The sequence below is a fragment of the Coregonus lavaretus genome, assembly GCF_964263955.1.
Source record: "Coregonus lavaretus genome assembly, chromosome: 5".
NCBI classification, from domain to species: Eukaryota; Metazoa; Chordata; class Actinopteri; order Salmoniformes; family Salmonidae; genus Coregonus; species Coregonus lavaretus.
The window spans coordinates 3,952,081-3,964,258 of NC_139992.1; the positions used below are offsets into that span (position 1 = coordinate 3,952,081).

The 12,178-nt window shown below is 42.6% G+C and overlaps 1 long non-coding RNA gene across 1 annotated transcript in view; it reads right to left on the reverse strand.

The window, feature by feature from the left end:
* The window catches only part of LOC311128940, a 36,190-nt gene extending 26,070 nt beyond the window's left edge, over positions 1-10,120 (reverse strand). Inside the window, exon 1 of the long non-coding RNA XR_014613239.1 lies at positions 9,823-10,120. This is a non-coding gene — a long non-coding RNA (uncharacterized lncRNA). The remainder of the gene's footprint in view (positions 1-9,822) is intronic.
* Positions 10,121-12,178: the final 2,058 nt, after the last annotated feature.

Here is a 12,178-nt window from a genome sequence, read left to right on the forward strand (position 1 = left end):
GTACAGTGTTTCCTGACACATTGGTGTTGCTGGGTTCTGGGTTAAGCGGGCATTGTGTCAAGAAGCAGTGCGGCTTGGCTGGGTCGTGTTTCGGAGGACGCACGGCTCTCGACCGTCGCCCCTCCCGAGTCCGTACGGGACTTGCAGCGATGGGACTAGACTAACTACCAATTGGATATCACGAAATTGGGGAGAAAAAGGGGTAAAAAAAACAAATACATTTTTTTTTCGAAATTGAGCTCAGGTGCTTCCGGTTTCCATTGATCATCCTTGAAAGATGTTTCTACAACTTGATTGGAGTCCACCTGTGGTCAATTCAATTGATTGGACATGATTTGGAAAGGCACACACCTGTCTACACAAGGTCTCACAGTTAACAGTGCATGTCAGAGCAAAAACCAAGCCATGAGGTTGAAGGAATTGTCCGTCGAGGCGCCGATCTAGGGAAGGGCACCAAAGAAAATTCTGCAGCATTGAAGGTCCCCAAGAACACAGTGGCCTCAATCATTCTTAAATGGAAGAAGTTTGGAACCACCAAGACTCTTCCTAGAGCTGGCCGCCCGTTACAGTCAATTTAAAATGTTTGAAATTTAGATTGTGTCACTGGCTACACAATACCCCGTGTCAAAGTGGAATTATGTTTTTTCGAAATTTTTACAAAAGCAGAAATGTCTTGAGTCAATAAGTATTCAACCCCTTTGTTATGACAAATCTAAATAAGTTCAGGAGTAGAAAGTTGCTTAAACTAGTCACATAAGTTGCATGGACTCACTGTGTGCAATAATAGTATTGAACATGATTTTTGAATGACTACCTCGTCTTTGTACCCCACACATACACTTATCTGTAAGGTCCCTCAGTCAAGCAGTGAATTTCAAACAGATTCAACAAAGACCAGGGAGGTTTTCCAATGTCTCGCAAAGAAGGGCACTTATTGGTAGATGGGTAAAAATAAAAAGCAGAAATTGAATATCCCTTTGAGCATGGTGAAGTTACACAATGGATGTATCAATAAACCCAGTCACTACAAAGATACAGGTGTCCTTCCTAACTCAGTTGCCGGAGAGGAAGGAAACCGCTCAGGGGATTTCACCATAACGCCAATGGTGAAGGAATTGTGACCTTTAAAAAGTTTAATGGCTGTGATAGGAGAAAACAGAGGACGGATCAACAAGATTGTAGTTACTCCTCAATTCGAACCTAACTGACAGAGTGAAAAGAAGGAAGCCTGTACAGAATAAAAATTATTCGCTGCATGGCACGAAAGTAATACTGCACAAAATGTGGCAAAGCAATTAACTTTGTCCCGACTAAAACGTGTTATGTTTGCGGCAAATCCAATACATTACTGAGTACCACTCTCCATATTTTCAAGCATAGTGGTGGCTGCATCATGTTATGGGTATTGGGGTGTGCCGATCGTCGTAATCGTATCCGTTATATAACACTTGATACTCGTAACCGGATTTACGCGTGATCGGAAAACCCAGAAGTGCGCTTTAAAATGCCGGTAAAGCCTATACATCAAGTGAGCATTACTGCGCCATTACTCAGACTGCATCTCAGAGCACATTGTGTTCCTTCACTCAGACATACAGTGAGGGAAAAAAGTTTTTGATCCCCTGCTGATTTTGTACGTTTGCCCACTGACAAAGAAATGATCAGTCTATAATTTTAATGGTTGGTTTATTTGAACAGTGAGAGACAGAACAAAAAAAAATCCAGAAAAACGCATGTAAAAAATGTTATAAATTGATTTGCATTTTAATGAGGGAAATAAATATTTGACCCCCCTGCAAAAAATGACTTAGTACTTGGTGGCAAAACCCTTGTTGGCAATCACAGAGGTCAGACGTTTCTTGTAGTTGGCCACCAGGTTTGCACACATCTCAGGAGGGACTTTGTCCCACTCCTCTTTGCAGATTTTCTCCAAGTCATTAGAAGTTGAAGCTGACGTTTGGCAACTCAAACCTTCAGCTCCCTCCACAGATTTTCTATGGGATTAAGGTCTGGAGACTGGCTAGGCCACTCCAGGACCTTAATGTGCTTCTTCTTGAGCCACTCCTTTGTTGCCTTGGCCGTGTGTTTTGGGTCATTGTTATGCTGGAATACCCATCCACAACCCATTTTCAATGCCCTGGCTGAGGGAAGGAGGTTCTCACCCAAGATATGACGGTACATGGCCCCGTCCATCGTCCCTTTGATCGTCCTGTCCCCTTAGCAGAAAAACACCCCCAAAGCATAATGTTTCCACCTCCATGTTTGACGGTGGGGATGGTGTTCTTGGGGGTCATAGGCAGCATTCCTCCTCCTCCAAACACGGCTAGTTGAGTTGATGCCAAAGAGCTCGATTTTGGTCTCATCTGACCACAACAGTTTCATCCAGTTCTCCTCTGAATCATTCAGATGTTCATTGGCAAACTTCAGACGGCCTGTATATGTGCTTTCTTGAGCAGGGGGACCTTGCGGGCGCTGCAGGATTTCAGTCCTTCACGGCGTAGTGTGTTACCAATTGTTTTCTTGGTGACTATGGTCCCAGCTGCCTTGAGATCATTGACAAGATCCTCCCGTGTAGTTCTGGGCTGATTCCTCAACGTTCTCATTATCATTGCGACTCCACGAGGTGAGATCTTGCATGGAGCCCCAGGCTGAGGGATATTGACAGTTTATTTGTGTTTCTTCCATTTGCGAATAATCGCACCAACTGTTGTCACCTTCTCACCAAGCTGCTTGGCGATGGTCTTGTAGCCCATTCCAGCCTTGTGTAGGTCTACAATCTTGTCCCTAACATCCTTGGAGAGCTCTTTGGTCTTGGCCATGGTGGAGAGTTTAGAATCTGATTGATTGATTGCTTCTGTGGACCGGTGTCTTTTATACAGGTAACACACTGAGATTAGGAGCACTCCCTTTAAGAGTGTGCTCCTAATCTCAGCTCGTTACCTGTATAAAAAGACACCTGGGAGCCAGAAATCTTTCTGATTGAGAGGGGGTCAAATACTTATTTCCCTCATTAAAATGCAAATCAATTTATAACATTTTTGACATGCGTTTTTCTGGATTTTTATTGTTGTTATTCTGTCGCTCACTGTTCAAATAAACCTACCATTAAAATTATAGACTGATCATTTCTTTGTCAGTGGGCAAACGTACAAAATCAGCAGGGGATCAAATACTTCCCCCCCCCCCGCCCCCTCACTGTATTGTTAAATGACCCCGACAGATGAAAATGCACGATTACTTACATAGTCCTATTCAATTATCAACGGAATAGGCAAATACATAGGCCCTATGCATTGCTGGTTACTACTGTCTGCATGTATTCCAGACACAGATTTAGATGAAGGTAGGCTAATTTGCATGCCCCATATATTGTTTCACTTTGGAGAGGAGCAATGCTTTTCTCTGCCGACACTTACTCCACATTTATACAAGCAAAAAGAAAAACGACCTACATTTTTCATTTTATTTCATAATGATCTGTCGTTCTGTAAACATGAATAAATAATAATATCAAGCAAGCATGGGCTTGGATCACGACAGACGTCAGCAATGGAATAATTATATGGACAGACAAAGTAAGCCTACTAAACAGCGCCAAGTAGACAGACCAAAACAACCATATCGCCTCAGCAAAGTCGCCGGGAAATAACTAGATTGAACAACAATGACTAGCTACAGATGATTCCGATTCATACACTACGTTTGGAGAAGGGGAGACTTGTGCCCTGAAACGAATGAGTGAGTGAGTGAAACAGAGTCGTGTGTCTGTCTGGAGAAATGACAGCAGAGGGAGGCTTGTTCTAGTCGATGCAGCAGGCTCAACCAATCCCCGGCCGTTTCTTTACAGAATCACTATCCAATAGTTGTTTAGAGAACACAGCGCTTCACACGGTTTGAGTGAAAGAGAGATGCGTGCTGGCAACTGAAAATAGCTTTTTCCCGATCACTACAAAAAATAAAAAAATAAAAAAAATAATAATCGTATTCGGACAATTCTCCACATCCGTTACTTGTTTTGTCTCGGCACACCTCTAATGGCTATGGGGCAAATCCAATTCAACACATTAGTGAGTACCAATCTCCATAGTGGTGACTACATCATGTTATGGGTATGCTTGTCATCGTTAAGGACTGGGGAGTTTCAGGATTGAAAAAATAAATAAACGGAATGGAGCTAAGCACAGCCAAAATCCTAGAGGAAAACCTGGTTCCGTCTGCTTTCCACCAGACACTAGGAGATTAATTCACCTTTCAGCAGGAAAAATAACCTAAAACACAAGGCCAAATCAACACTGGGGTTTGCTTACCAAGAAGTGGCCTAGTTACAGTTTTGACTTAAATCTACAGGCAAAATTCTTCAGGCAAGACCTGAAAATGGTTGTCTAGCAATGATCAACAACCAATTTGACAGAGTTTGAAGAATTTTTTAAAGTATAATGGGCAAATGCTGCACAATCCCGGTGTGGAAAGTTCTAGAGACTGACCCAGAAAGACTCAGAGCTGTAGTCACTGCCAAAGGTGATTCTAACATGTATCTAATTTTATTTAATACAACAGGTGTAGACCTTACATTGAAATGCTTACTTACAAGCCTTTAAAATCAACAATGCAGTTAAGAAAATATTTACTAAATAAACTTGGGTGACTGGAGTCTTTGACAATTCTTTGGGCCTTCCTGACACCGCCTAGTATATAGGTCCTGGATGGCAGGAAGCTTAGCCCTAGTCACATACTGGGCCGTACCCACTACCCTCTGTAGCGTCTTACGGTCAGATGCCGAGCAGTTGCCATACCAGGCGGTGATGCAACCGGTCAGGATGCTCTCGACGGTGCAGCTGTAGAACTTAGTGAGGATCTGAGGACCCATGCCAAATCTTTTCAGTCTCCTGAGGGGGAAAAGGCGTTGTCGTGCCCTCTTCACGACTTTCTTGGTGTGTTCGGACCATTATAGTTTGTTGGTGGTATGGACACCAAGGAACTTGAAACTCTCGACCCGCTCCACTACAGCCCCGTCGATGTGAATGGGGGCGTGTTCGGCCCTCCTTTTCCTGTAGTCCATGATCAGCTCCTTTGTCTTGCTCACGTTGAGGGAGAGATTGTTGTCCTGGCACCACACTGCCAGGTCTCTGACCTCCTCCCTATAGGCTGTCTCCTCGTTGTCGGTGATCAGGCCTACCACCGTTGTGTCGTCAGCAAACTTGATGGTGTTGGAGTCGTGCCTGGCCATGCAGTCGTGGGTGAACAGGGAGTACAGGAGGGGACTGAGCATGCACCCGAGGGGCCCCCGTGTTGAGGATTGCCTAACACCCGTATGTGTTAACTACCCTTACCACCTGGGGGCCACCCGTCAGGAAGTCCAGGATCCAGTTGCAGAGGGAGGTGTTTAGTCCCAGGGTCCTTAGCTTACTGATGAGCTTTGAGGGCACTATGGTGTTGAATGCTGAGCTGTAGTCAATGAACAGCATTCTCACGTAGGTGTTCCTTTTGTCCAGGTGGAAAAGGGCAGTATGCAAATTGGAGTGGGTCTAGGGTTTCCAGGACGATGGTGTTGATGTGAGCCATGACCAGCCTTTCAAAGCACTTCATGGCTACCGACGTGAGTGCTACGGGGCGGTAGTCATTTAGGCAGGTTACCTTTGCTTTCTTGGGCACAGGGACTATGGTGGTCTGCTTGAAACATGTAGGTATTACAGACTCAGTCAAGGAGAGGTTGAAAATGTCAGTGAAGACACTTGCCAGTTGGTCCGCGCATGCTAGGAATACACATCCTGGTAATTGTACACGCCTTGTGAATGTTGACCTGTTTAAAGGACTTGCTCACGTCGGCTACGGAGGGCGTAATCACACAGTCGACTGGAACAGCTTGTGCTCTCATGCATGCTTCAGTGTTGCTTGCCTCAAAGCGAGCATAAAAAGGCATTTAGCCCGTCTGGTAGGCTTGTGTCACTGGGCAGCTCGCGGCTGGGTTTCCCCTTGTTGTCAATAATAGTTTGCAAGCCCTGCCACATCCAACGAACGTCAGACCCGGTACAGTAGGATTAGATCTTAGTCCTGTATTGCCGCTTTGCCGGTTTGATGGTTCGTCGGAGGGCATAGCAGGATTTCTTATAAACGTCCGGATTAGTGTCCCGCTCCTTGAAAGCGGTAGCTCTTGCCTTTAGCTCGGTGCGGATGTTGCATGTAATCCACGGCTTCTGGTTGGGATATGTACATACGGTCACTGTGGGGACGACGTCGTCGATGCACTTATTGATGAAGCCGGTGACTGAGGTGGTGTACTCCTCAATGCCATTGGATGAATTCCGGAACATATTCCAGTCTGTGCTAGAAAAACAGTCCTGTAGCGTAGCAACCGCATCTTCTGACCACTTCCGTATTGAGCGAGACACTGGTACTTCCTGCTTTAGTTTTTGCTTGTAATCAAGAGGATAGAATTATGGTCAGATTTGCCAAATGGAGGGCGAGGGAGAGCTTTGTTCGTGTCTCTGTGTGGAGTAAAGGTGGTCTAGAGGTTTTTTTTCCCCTCTGGTTGCATATAGATGCAAACTCTCTTGGTAGATAGTGTGGTCTACAGCTTATCATGAGGCACTCTACTTCAGGCGAGCAATACCTCGAGATGTCCTTAATATTAGACATCCCACACCAGCTGTTATTGACAAAGACACACCCCCCCTACCGGACGTAGCTGCTATGTCCTGCCGATGCACGGAAAACCCAGCCAACTGTATATTATCCGTGTCGTTGTTCAGCCACGACTCTGTGAAACATAACATATTACCGTTGTCCCGTTGGTAGGATGGTCTCGAACAGAGCTCATCCAGTTTATTCTCCAGTGATTGCACGTTGGCCAATAGAACGGATGGTAGAGGCGGGTTACCCACTCGCCAACAAATTCTCCCAAGGCACCCGGATCTCCGTCTCCTCTTTATGCTAATGACGGGGATTTGGGCCCGGGAGCAGCAGTATATCCGTTGCGTCAGACTCATTAAAGCAAAAATCTTTGTCCAGTTCGAGGTGAGTAATCGCTGTTCTGATATCCAGAAGCTCTTTTCAGTCATAAGAGACGGTAGCAGAAACATTTTGTACAAAATAAGTTAAACAATGCGGAAAAAAATTAATAAATAAATAAATAGCACAATTGGTTAGGAGCCCGTAAAACGGAAGCCATCTCCTCCAGCACCATTATCTTGGCTTAGGGGTGTGAATACTTAAATGAAATCTGTATTTCATTTTCAATTAAATTTACAACAATTTCTAAAAACATGTTTTCACTTTGTCATTATGAGGTATTCTGTGTAGACGGGTGAGAAAAAAAATATGTTTAATCAATTTTGAATTCAGGCTGTAACAACAAAATGTGGAATAAGTCAAGGGGTATGAATACTTTCTGAAGGCATTAAAATCAGATCAAGCCCAGACTGTTCGATGAAGTAGGGAGTTGGTTTCCAATAGGCCAATATTCTACATAGTTTAGCGCAGAAAACGTGGTAATTAACAACAATGACCTTAAATTAATTGCACGCCTACTTGTCCGGTCTGTGTGCGGCAGACATGGAGACGAGACTGAGAGAAGAACGTGCGAGCAAGAGGGATAGAGAGCAGTTGCTTAACGAGGTTTCTCTACCTAAAAAGACATGCTCTAGGTGTTTGATAGTTGGTATTCAGCAGTCATAAAAGTACGCCTTATTTACTTTGAAGAACTACTAAAATAGTAATTTAGTCAGAAAGCAGCAGCTCTATAGAGATGACATGACTTGGAAATAAAGAATAAAGTCAAATAAAACAAAATGTAGTAAACACAACTGAAATATTTTATTAAAGTAATGTGAATAAAATGGTTAAGTGATAAGCAGTAATGGGCAGTCACTACCATCATTGGACTTATTGTTTTATTTTTTGTTGTTACAATATTCAACCCACACAACAACAAAAATACAATCTAAACCGTGATTATTTTTTTTATAATTGAACCAAACCCAAAAAGGGCCTAAAAAAAAGCACTCATCACTACTGAAGAAGGAAAGTTTGAGCGCATATCCCTCAGATGGGCAGATAGAGGATAGAATGTGGGGGGAATATTTTCCAAGAGAGGCTAACTGAGAGAGGCTAACTGAGAGAGGCTAACTGAGAGAGGCTAACTGAGAGAGGCTAACTGAGAGAGGCTAACTGAGAGAGGCTAACTGAGAGAGGCTAACTGACCACAGTCATGGTTACTGAACACCGTGGCTGCTTCTGAAATGGCACCCTATAGTGCACTACTTTTGAATAAGATTCTGGTCAAATGTAGTGCAGCATGTAGGGAAAAGGTATGTCTCTCTCTCCCTCTCTGCTGGCCTAGCCACGGGACGTGTGCCCGCGTGATATATTATTGAGTGGCAAGCCTCTCAAGCCCATCTCAAGAACCTCCTGACCTGGACAGCTCAGCCATATTTCAAAATGTTCTCTCAAGACCAACTTGACGTTGCTGAAGAATTATAGTCAGAGCCAGATACTGTCGCTATCTAGTCAACTTGCTAGCTGCTCAGTGAATGTTTAACACATTTGTAGCGCCAAACAAACATTTCTAGCGGCAAATGTGTTAAATTATAACCATGGCATAATGAACTCGGGGCTCTATGCGTTCTCTGGAAAATGATGTAACTCTGTGAAAGGTTATCGCCACTCCGCACACCTTCCACATTGTGCATTATTTCCCATAGAACTTATAGCCTCTTGATTATCCCACATTATAAAGCGGGTTGTTCGATACACAGAATGCTGATTATCTAAAAGCTGTGGTATATCAGACCGTATACCACGGGTATGACAAAAAAGTATTTTTTACTGTTGTAATGACATTGGTAACCAGTTTATAATATCAATAAGGCACCTCGGGGGTTTGCAGCATATGACCAATATACCACGGCTAAGGGCTGTATCCAGGCACTCAGTGTTGCGTCGCGCTTAAGAACAGCCCTTTGCCGTGTTAAATAGGCCATATACCACACACCCTTGTGCCTTAAATGGTTAATTATTCTATATGTAAAGACAGGACACTCCATTTAGTATGAAATGTTATGTTTCGTATGGTATGTATTAATTTGTGAATATTCATCATCCATTTCGTGTGATATGTTACGAATCACAATTTGTATGATGTTACGTATTTGCTAAATGTAGAAAAGGTTACGAATTTGACATTTGTTAAAATGCTAAAGTTGTCGGTGATGAGATTTGAACAAACAACTTTTGGGTTGCTAGACGTTCACCCACCCACCCCCCTTTCGTTTTTAACTTAAGTAACATTCGGTCTTATGTAACCACACCAAACGTAACATATACTACTAATTTGAGAATCCCACATTTAAGTTTAGTATGTTACGAGTAGCCTATGAGATCAGGTTGAATTATACCATGGCATCGTTGAATATCGTTACCCGTTCCTAATTTCTGAGTATTCAACAACTAGCTAGCTTCAGCATTACTAACGTTAACATTTACAACAATTTGGAAAATGTGCTGGTTTGCTAGCCAAGTAAATAAACGCCTAACGTCAATATAAACAGTTGATGTGCATGCCTGCTGCTCGTTTGCATAACATATCACGTAGCTACTGCATGCCCGTGTAGCTAGCTAGCCAGCTAAGTGCTGCTGTGTGTCAGACAGCGCAGTGTATTTAAAAAAAAACTAGCTAACTAGCTAATATAGCGAAGTCTCCTTCAGCGATTTAACGTTAGCAACAAATCTGATACTTTCAGACTTAGCTGAACGCAAATAGATAGATAACGTTAGCAAGTAAAATGACAAATTCAAAGTATTTCAGCTGACCAGTCAAATACTCACCGGGTAGGTTTGCAGTACTTTCCCAAAAAATGGCAAGCTGCTGTGGAGCAGTGATTTCCACGAAACAACTTAGCTAGTTAGCTTGCTAGTTAGCCAAAATGCTAACGGTGGCTATCCGGGCAATTCCACTGTCAGTCAATCAGGATGTACTGTAAAAATTGAGACAACATTACAAAAACCTACTCACGGACGCAAACAAGATCGCCTATGAATTGTATAATTTTGTCGCGTAGATTACGTCTTTAAACAACAACAATCCATTTTCTGATTTCACAATCATTCTCTCTTTACGCAGCCATCTTCCTCTGTCACACATACCTCAGTGGTCACACACCCACACGCAAGGGACGCTATGACGCTTCTAGAAACCGCTAGCGCAGATTTACCGCTACTCCTTGTGCTACTCCTTGTGCCCTTCCTTGTGCCCTTCCTTGTGCCCTTCCTTGTGCCCTTCCTCCGACGCCCTTGAAAGAAGCCTTCTTTCTGAAAGGAACTCGTGCACTTTTATACCTGTCAGGCATGTTGTGTGTGGGACACACCCATGAGCTTAAAAATACATTTCCCAATGCATAATAGTCATGTTTGAGCTGCATAGATCAGTGTAAATGCGTCAGATTAGGTGGGTGGGTGAGTGAGGGTTACACAGAGGAGGACAGTAGAATATACTATAATTTAGCTCAATTAAATATAACATCTTTACCAGTGCAAAATGTGATGATGGTATCAGCCATATACAGTGTTAAACAGAAATATACAGTGCCTTCAGAAAGTTTTCACTCCCCTTGACTTTTTCCACATTTGGTTGTGTTAAAGCCTGTGTCAATGATCTACACACAACACCCCACAATTTCTAAGTGGAATTTTGTTTTTAGAATTTTTTACGAATTAATTAAAAAAAATGTGATGCTGAAATGTCTTGAGTCAATACGTATTCAACCCCTTTGTTATAGCAAGCCTAAATACGTTCAGGAGTAAACATGTGCTCACATGATTGTAAGGTTCTGTATTTATTTTCTTAGTTCACCTTGTGTTCTTGAACGTAGCCCTGTTTCTTTGTGTTCTTGAACGTAGCCCTGTCTTTCATTTTCTTTACCATATTCTACAGCTGGGTCCTCATCGTCTGCCAGTTATCCATTCCTAGGTGTTCGGGTCATGTCAATGTGACACCTTGTACACATTAAATAAATGGTGATTTGAAAGATAAACAGACCACCTCACAGACCAAATGTTAGAATTTTTTGATTTAAAAAAATAACATTTGACATTTAATTTGACTTTATTTTCCGGGACATACTTCACGGCAACAGATGAATCGTACCTGGCACTGTGGCTTGCACTCGACTACTTCTGACCTATAATTATACAGTAATTATATGTGTGGGGTACAGATATAATCATTCAAAAATTATATTAACCACTATTATTGCACACAGAGTGAGTCCATGCAACTTATTATTGTAATGAATAATCAGGGAGAAAAATGTGTAGATTCACACGCAGAGCGTGGCAGGTGTTTATTACGCCTTTGCAGAAGGCAGGAATCGTGGTCACGGGCAGGCAATGGTCATACACAGGTAGGAAAACAGGCAGGTGAAACAAAACTAGGATTGAAGGCTAAAACTGGTTCTCACAAACGAGCTAGGAAAAGGCTTAGTAGAGTCAAAACGAACAATACCTCACAAGGCACAAACAGAAAGAACTGAACTAAATAAGGAGCTGATGAGACCAGGTGAGTAACTAACACAGGTGAAATCAATGAACAAAAATGAAAGACAGGGCTACGTTCAAGAACACAAAGAAACAGGGCTACGTTCAAGAACACAAGGTGAACTAAGAAAATAAATACAGAACCTTACAATCATGTGAGCACATGTTTACTCCTGAACGTATTTAGGCTTGCTATAACAAAGGGGTTGAATACGTATTGACTCAAGACATTTCAGCATTACATTTTTTTTATTAATTCGTAAAAAGTTCTAAAAACAAAATTCCACTTTGAAATTGTGGGGTGTTGTGTGTAGATCATTGACACAGGCTTTAACACAACCAAATGTGGAAAAAATCAAGGAGAGTGAAAACTTTCTGAAGGCATTGTATATTTCTGTTTAACACTGTACATGGCTGATACCATCATCAAATTTTGCACTGGTAAAGATGTTATATTTTTTAACAGATGAAACCTGTGTGTGTGTGGCTGTGTGTGTGTGTGGGTGTGTGTATGTGTGTGTTTGTGTTTGTGTGTGTGTGTCTACCAGTGGTGGGTTGGAAATAATCCTTTGTGATTGTGCTTGTTAATGCATTTAAAAGCACGTGAAAAGCAATAGTGTGGAGAGCCCATGACTGAATTCTGCAAGAG